At 46.5% G+C, this 7202-nt stretch overlaps 1 pseudogene; it reads right to left on the reverse strand.

Moving 5' to 3' along the window:
- Positions 1-440: 440 nt before the first annotated feature.
- LOC101028439 (large ribosomal subunit protein eL27 pseudogene) lies at positions 441-843 on the reverse strand (annotated as a pseudogene).
- Positions 844-7202: the final 6359 nt, after the last annotated feature.

The following is a 7202-nucleotide window of genomic DNA, read 5'->3' on the forward strand; positions in this document are numbered from 1 at the left end:
GACTCCATCTCAAAAAAATAATAAGTTATTTGAAGTGAAATACTAGGCCAAGTGGTGGGCACAGGGACAAGGATTTAGATATATGTTACCAACACGTGTCCTGAAAAGCTGTACTTATCACACCCACCCACCCCCTACCACCCACAGTCTAGGAGAGCAACTACCTCCTTGCCAACACTGGTTGTTGTCAGCCTTTGATTTGGTTTTGGTTTTGGTTTTGAGATAGTGTTTCGCTATGTTGCCCAGGCTGACCTCGAACTCATGGGCTCAAGAGATCCTCCCACCTTGGCCTCCCAAGGTGGGACTACAGGTGCATATCATCTCTCCCAGCTGTTGGCAGTCTTTTTGATCCCTGCCAAATCTGATGTATGAAAATCACATCTTGTCATTTTAATTATTCTTTTTTTTTTTTTTAATTTTTAATGACCAAAACAAAGCATCTAAAACCACAGCTTCTGGAAGAACCACTTGTTCTTGCCTGCCTTGTAGCTCTCTTCAAACTTGACCTTGGCCACTCATTGGGCCTTGCATTTCAGAGCAGGATGTCTCTGAAGACATCCTTATTGATGACAGTTTTGTCCAAGGGGATAGCCACAGAGTACCTTGTGGGCATTAGGTGATTGTGGTTATAAATTTTCACAAAAGCTTGATCTTTGACCTCTTGGCAATCTTCATCTTGCCCATGGCATCTGTCACTTTGTGGGGATAGTGGGCAATTGCAGCCACCAGAGCATGGCTGTAGGGGTGATCTGAAGTGCCATCATCCATGTTCTTCACGATGACAGCTTTGCGTCCAGGGTAGCGTTCCGCCAGGACAAGCACCACCTTCATGAACTTGCACATTTCTGCAGAAAGCAAGGAGAAAGGGCCGCTTAAAAATCCATAAAGCCAAAGACACCTAGAGCTAACTCCTGCCAGCAAGCTCAGGTCTCAGGCTGGAACTTCAGCCATTTAAATTATTCTTTTGATTATTCTCAAGGTTCAGTATGCGTTTATTGGCCATTTGTAGCTCTTTGACAGAATCTTTCATTTTTAGTGAGGTCTACTTCTAAATGATTTTAAAATAGTCCTTCATATATGTATTTCTATTACACATATATATAGGTTTCTTTTTTCATTTATTTTTCTTTTTTCTTTTTTCTTTTTTTTTTTTTTTTTTTTTTGAGATGGAGTCTTGCTCTGTCACCCAGGCTGGAGTGCAGTGGCATGATCGCTGCTCACCACAACTTCCACCTCCTGGGTTCAAGCAATTCTCCTGCCTCAGCCTCCTGAGTAGCTGGGATTACAGGCACGTGCCACCATGCCCAGCTAATTTTTGTATTTTTGGTAGAGATGGAGTTTCACCGTGTTGGTCAGGCTGGTCTCAAACTTCTGACAATGTGATCTGCCTGCCTCAGCATCCCAAAGTACTGGCATTACGGATGTGAGCCACCATGCCTGGCCACATAAATGTGTTTCTAAAGCAAGTATATTTTCTCAGTTTGCTATTTGACTTTACATATTGTTTTGTTCTCTGTCATGACATCCAGAGATTCTTAATTGTCATATGCAACATTTGTCCATTTTTTTTCACTGTTGTCTGTCTTTGGTATCAACGTCAAGAAAGATCTTCCCTCCTCCAAGATTACAAAAGTATTTTTTATCTGTTTCCTATGCCAAGGTCACACTGCCCAAAAACAGTGAAGCCAGAATTCAAACATTTGAGTTTGTCTTGCTTCAAATGTTGTGTGTGTAACTTCTCATTACACTGTTAAGAACAACAGTTACCTTTGGATATTAAGAACGTAGGTTTTCTTTAACTTATTTTTACCTACCTGTGTTTTTACATATATATATCATAACAAATATATAAGGCCAGGCATGGGGGCTCTAACCTGTAATCCCAGCACTTTGGGAGGCTGAGGCAGGGAGTTTGAGACCAGCTTGGGCAACATGATGAAACCCTGTGTCTAATACATACATATATTTTAATTAGGCCAGGCATGGTGGCTTACGCCTGTAATCCCAGCACTTTGGGAGGCGGAGGCGGGTGGATCATGAGGTCAGGAGTTTGAGAGCAGCCTGGCCAACATGGCGAAACCTCGTCTCTACTAAAAATACAAAAATTTTAAAAAATTACTTGAGTGTGGTGGTGGACGCCTGTAATCCCAGCTATTCGGGAGGTTCAGGCAGGAAAATCATTTCAACCTGGGAGGCAGAGGTTTCAGTGTGCTGAGATCGTGCCATTGCACTCCAGCCTGGGTAACAGGGTGAGACTCAGTCTCACACACACAGAAGAATTAAACGGGCGTGGCAGCACATGCCTGTAGTCCCAGCTACTTGGAAAGCTGAGATGGGCAGTCACCTGAACTCGGGAGGCTGAAGCTGTAGTGAGCTGTGGCTGTGCCACTGTACTTTAGCCTGGGCAACAGAGTGAGACCGTCTGAGGAAGAAAAGAAGAGAGAGAGAGAGGAAGGAAGGAAGGAAGGAAGGAAGGAAGGAAGGAAGGAAGGAAGGAAGGAGAAAGAGAAAGAAAGAAAGAAAGAAAGAAAGAAAGAAAGAAAGAAAGAAAGAAAGAAAGAAAGAAAGAAAGAAAGAAAGAAAAGAAAGGAAGGAAGGAAGGAGGGAGGGAGGCATGATGGCAGGCGTCTGTGGTCCCAGCTATTTGGGAGGCTGAGACAGGAGGATCACCTGAGCCCTGGAGGTTGAGGCTTCAGTGAACCATAATCATACCACTGTACTCCAGCCAAGGTGATAGAGTAAGACCCTTGTTCTGGAGTCATTTTAAAAAAGACATATAGAGACAATAAGGCATGATAATCTAGTGATTAAGAGTGGGATTCTAGAACCAGATTACCAAGGCTCATGTTCTTAGCTGGTTGATTCTGGGCAAGTTATTTGAACTCTCTGTGCCGCTGTTTACTTATCCATAAAAGGCAGAAAATAACAGTACCTATGTTGTAAAACTGTCATGCAGATGAACAAATTAAGACATATTAGGCTGGGCACGGTGGCTCACACCTGCAATTCCAGCCTTTTGGAGGCCAAGGCAGGCAGATCACCTGAGGCCAGGAGTTTGAGGTCAGCTGGCCAACATGGTGAAATCTTGTCTTTACTAAAAAATACAAAAATTAGCAGGGCGTAGTGGCACACGCCTGTAATTCAAGCTTCTCAGGAGCCTGAGGCAAGAGAATCGCTGGGAAGTGGAGGTTGCAGTGAGGCGAGATCATGCCACTGCCCTCCGGCTTGGTTGATGGAGTGAGACTTTGTCTCAAAAAACCAAAAACAAACAAAAACAAAAACAATACAGAGTATTTCAATCCTGACCATAGTATATCCTTTCATTTTGGAACGTCGTCTTTTATAGAGTAAGACTCTGTCTCAGAAAAAGAAAATAAAAGAGAGAGAGAGACACACTAGAACAGTGCTTGGCATATCATAAACTCAATATAAGCCCTTGTTTTAATGAACATATATTACTTTTAAGGTTTTTTTTTTTTTTTGATACGGAGTTTCGCTCTTGTTACCCAGGCTGGAGTGCAATGGCGCGATCTCGGCTCACTGCAACCTCCGCCTCCTGGATTCAGGCAATTCTCTTGCCTCAGCCTCCTGAGTAGCTGGGATTACAGGCGCGCGCCACCATGCCCAGCTAATTTTTGTATTTTTAGTAGAGACGGGGTTTCACCATGTTGACCAAGATGGTTTCGATCTCTTGACCTCGTGATCCACCCGCCTCGGCCTCCCAAAGTGCTGGGATTACAGGCGTGAGCCACCGCGTCCGGCCCAGTTTTCAGAAGGGAAGGAGTAGAAGGACACACCAGTGGCAGCATGAAGTGTGGTCCTAATTTCACTTTCCATTCACTGTGCAGTGTAGTGATACCTGGCAGCACGAGAGGGTCTTCCTCAGGGGCCACAGGCCCACGCAGTACACAATAGGTCCGTTCTCCTCCACTGGCCCAAGAGGAAAGTTGGGTTTTCAGACTTTATTACGTATATCTATCTATCTATACAGGCATATATTTAGATATATTTTTGAGACAGGGTCTCACTCTGTTGCCTGGGCTGGAGTGAAGGGGCATGATCTCAGCTCACTGTAGCCTCCGCCCTCTGCGTCCAAGCGATTCTCCTGCCTCACTCTCTCAAGTAGCTGGAATTACAGGAGCCTGCCACCATGCCTGGCTAATTTTTGTATTTTTTGTAGAGACAGGGTTTCACCATATTGGCCAGGCTGGTCTCGAACTCCTGACCTTAAGTGATCTGCCTGCCTCAGCCTCCCAAAGTGCTGGGATTACAGATATGAGCCACCGTGCCCGGCCTGGACTTTAGAGAACCAAACATTCATAAAAGGGGCTTTGAAATTCCAAGGTCTGATCTTGTCCTAGAAGTCCACCTTCTCTCCCAGAAGCCTCAGCCGTCTTCTGGAAGGTCTGAGTCAGGGGAGGGACAAGAGACCCTCCAGCTCAGGTGACAGGTGCCTGCTGGGAGACCTTTAAGTCTGGACAATGGCCTGCCAGCCACATCCAAAGCTCTGAGGTCATTTCCCCTGATACCAGAGACTTGGCACCTGCCGGAATCCTGGGTGGATTAAAATGTCAGGAGAGCCCAAGATCTGACACCTCAGTCCCTGTGGCCCTAGGAGGAAAGCTGGGAGGAGCAGACTGCCCTCTGGGTGCCCTGAGCTCAGGCCTGAGTGCAAGGGCAGAGTCCACCAAGGCCAGAGGAGTAGAGAGGGTGCTGAGTGGTCCAGCCCCTGCCTGTGCCCTGCAAGGCTGGTGTTGGCCTCAGGGGTACCTAATTGGCATTAGAAGGAGCAAATGCCTTTGGCAGACCTCAGAGGCTCTGAAACAGGATCACAGCCCTTTACTGTTGACGCCACCCGCAGTTGCTAAGCAACGAAACAAGCATTTCAGGAGCTGGCAAGAGGGGATCCTCACAGCCTGGGCAGAGTCTGGCTCCTGGCAGTTGCCTGGGGCTCTGCTCACATCCCTGGCCCTGCAGAGGGGCCAGAGGTCTCAGCCAGGGGCCAGATGCTGCCCTGAGAAGTAACTTGCCTGGAGCGTGCAGGCTGCACCCAAAAAACCACAAAGAGGAGGCAATGGCTGGTTGGGAGGACACAGGATCAAGCTGGAAAGTTAAGGAGCCTCTTTGAACTTGACTTTCCTTCTCAATAAAATGAGGATAGTTAGGCAATATAGACTGACCTCTCAGAGTGAGTGTCAGGATTAAAAGAGAGAATGACGCCAGCACAGTGGTTCACACCTGTAATCCCAGCACTTTGGGAGGCTGAGGCAGGTGGATCACCCGAGGTCAGGAGTTCAAGACCGGCCCAGCCAACATGATGAAATCCTGTCTCCACTAAAAATACAAAAATCAGCCGGGTGTGGTGGTGGGTGCCTGTAAGTCCAGCTACTCAGGAAGCTGAGTCAGGAGAATCGCTTGAACCCAGCAGAGGTTGTAGCGAGTCGAGATTGCACCACTGCACTCCAGCTTGGGAGACAGAGCAAGACTCCGTCTCAAAAGTAAATAAATAAATAAAAATAAGAGAGAATGGCTAGATTGGACTTAGTGAGTTGTAAGGTGGAGTTCAACGTCAGTTGTTGTCATTATAAATAAGAAAACTGGGGTTTTGGCACCTGAGAAAGGAGAGTCACAATTTGGTGAACTTTATTTGGCCTCCACCTGGCAAAATAAGGTTCACCAAACTGTGTCCAGGGTGGCCTCTTTTCCTATCCTGTTAGAAATTTGTAAATATACATTATCAAGTGACATACAATTATGAAATAGAATGTTTTCCATGATATACATTTTATCAAATGTAATCTCCGTAAATATATAAATGAACTATATGAATAAATTTATTGTTTTATATTGTCTGGAAAGTTAGTCACTGTCTGTTAATAACCCCCTCATCAAGATAGGAGATTATGGGTGGTTTTGATCTCATTCTTTGTTTGTTTGTTTGTTTGTTTTCTGAGACACAGTCTCGCTCTGTCACCCAGGCTGGGTGTAGTGGTGTAATTTGAGCTCACTGCAACCTCCACTTCCCAAGTTCAAGTGATTCTCCTGCCTCAGCCTCCTGAGTAGCACGTACCACCACTCCCAGCTAATCTTTGTATTTTTAGTAGAGAGGGGGTTTCACTGCATTGGTAAGGCTGGTCTCAAACTCCTGACCTGAGCTGATCTGCCCACCTCGGCCTCCCAAAGTGCAGGGATTACAGGCGTGGGCCACGGTGCCTGGCCTGATCTCATTCTTTTTGCTATCTTATCTGCAAAGACTGATTGCTTGAGTGCTCTTTTTTTTTTTTTTTTTTTTTTTTTTGAGAAGAAGGCTCGCTCTTGTCACCAAGGCTGGAGTGCAGTGGCGGGATCTCTGCTTACTGAAACCTCTGGCTCCCGGGTTCAAGCCATTCTCCTGCTTCAGCCTCCCAAGTAGCTGGGACCACAGGCACATACCACCACGCCCAGCTAATTTTTTGTATTTTTAGTAGAGACGGCGTTTCACCATGTTAGCCAGGATGGTCTCGATCTCCTGACCTCATGATCTGCCTGCCTCAGCCTCCCACAGTGCTGGGATTACAGGGGTGAGCCACTGCACCTGGCCACTTGAGTGCTTTTTATAAACAAAGTGGCTTCTGGCCTGCAGCTCTATAGAGGTGGCAACTTCAACACTGGCCTCTCCTAGGAGATCGGGAAGACCAAATGTGTCCAAACACCCGCAACTGAATGACCCAGGGCCTGCTGAAGTGGCCTCCATGGGGCTGCTGTTTCACAGCAAAACCTTTTTTGTTTGTTTTTTGAGACAGGTCTTCTGTTGCCCAGGCTGGAGTGCAGTGGTGTGGTCTAGCAGTGGTCTCACTGCAACCTCCACCTTGGACTCAAGTGGTCTTCCCATCTCAGCCTCCCAAGTAGCTGGGACTACAGGCACGTGCCACCACACCCAGATTTTTTGCTGTTGCTACAGAGATGGAGTTTCACCATGTTGCCCAGGCTGGTCTCAAACTTCTGAGTTCAAGCAATCCTCCTGCCTTGGACTCACAAAGTGCTTTCTGAAACTATAGATGTGAGCCACCATGCCCAGTCATAAATACCTTTTCCTGTTCCAATAGCATTTTTTTTTTTTTTTTCAAATAAAACTGACAAGGAAGCCCAACTTCTAAACAGGGTGTGGGGAGACAGCCTGCAGAATGGAAGGGTTCAGACTCAGATCAGAGACACCGGGGGCT

Source organism: Saimiri boliviensis, chromosome 1 (assembly GCF_048565385.1).
Source record: "Saimiri boliviensis isolate mSaiBol1 chromosome 1, mSaiBol1.pri, whole genome shotgun sequence".
Taxonomy (NCBI): domain Eukaryota; kingdom Metazoa; phylum Chordata; class Mammalia; order Primates; family Cebidae; genus Saimiri; species Saimiri boliviensis.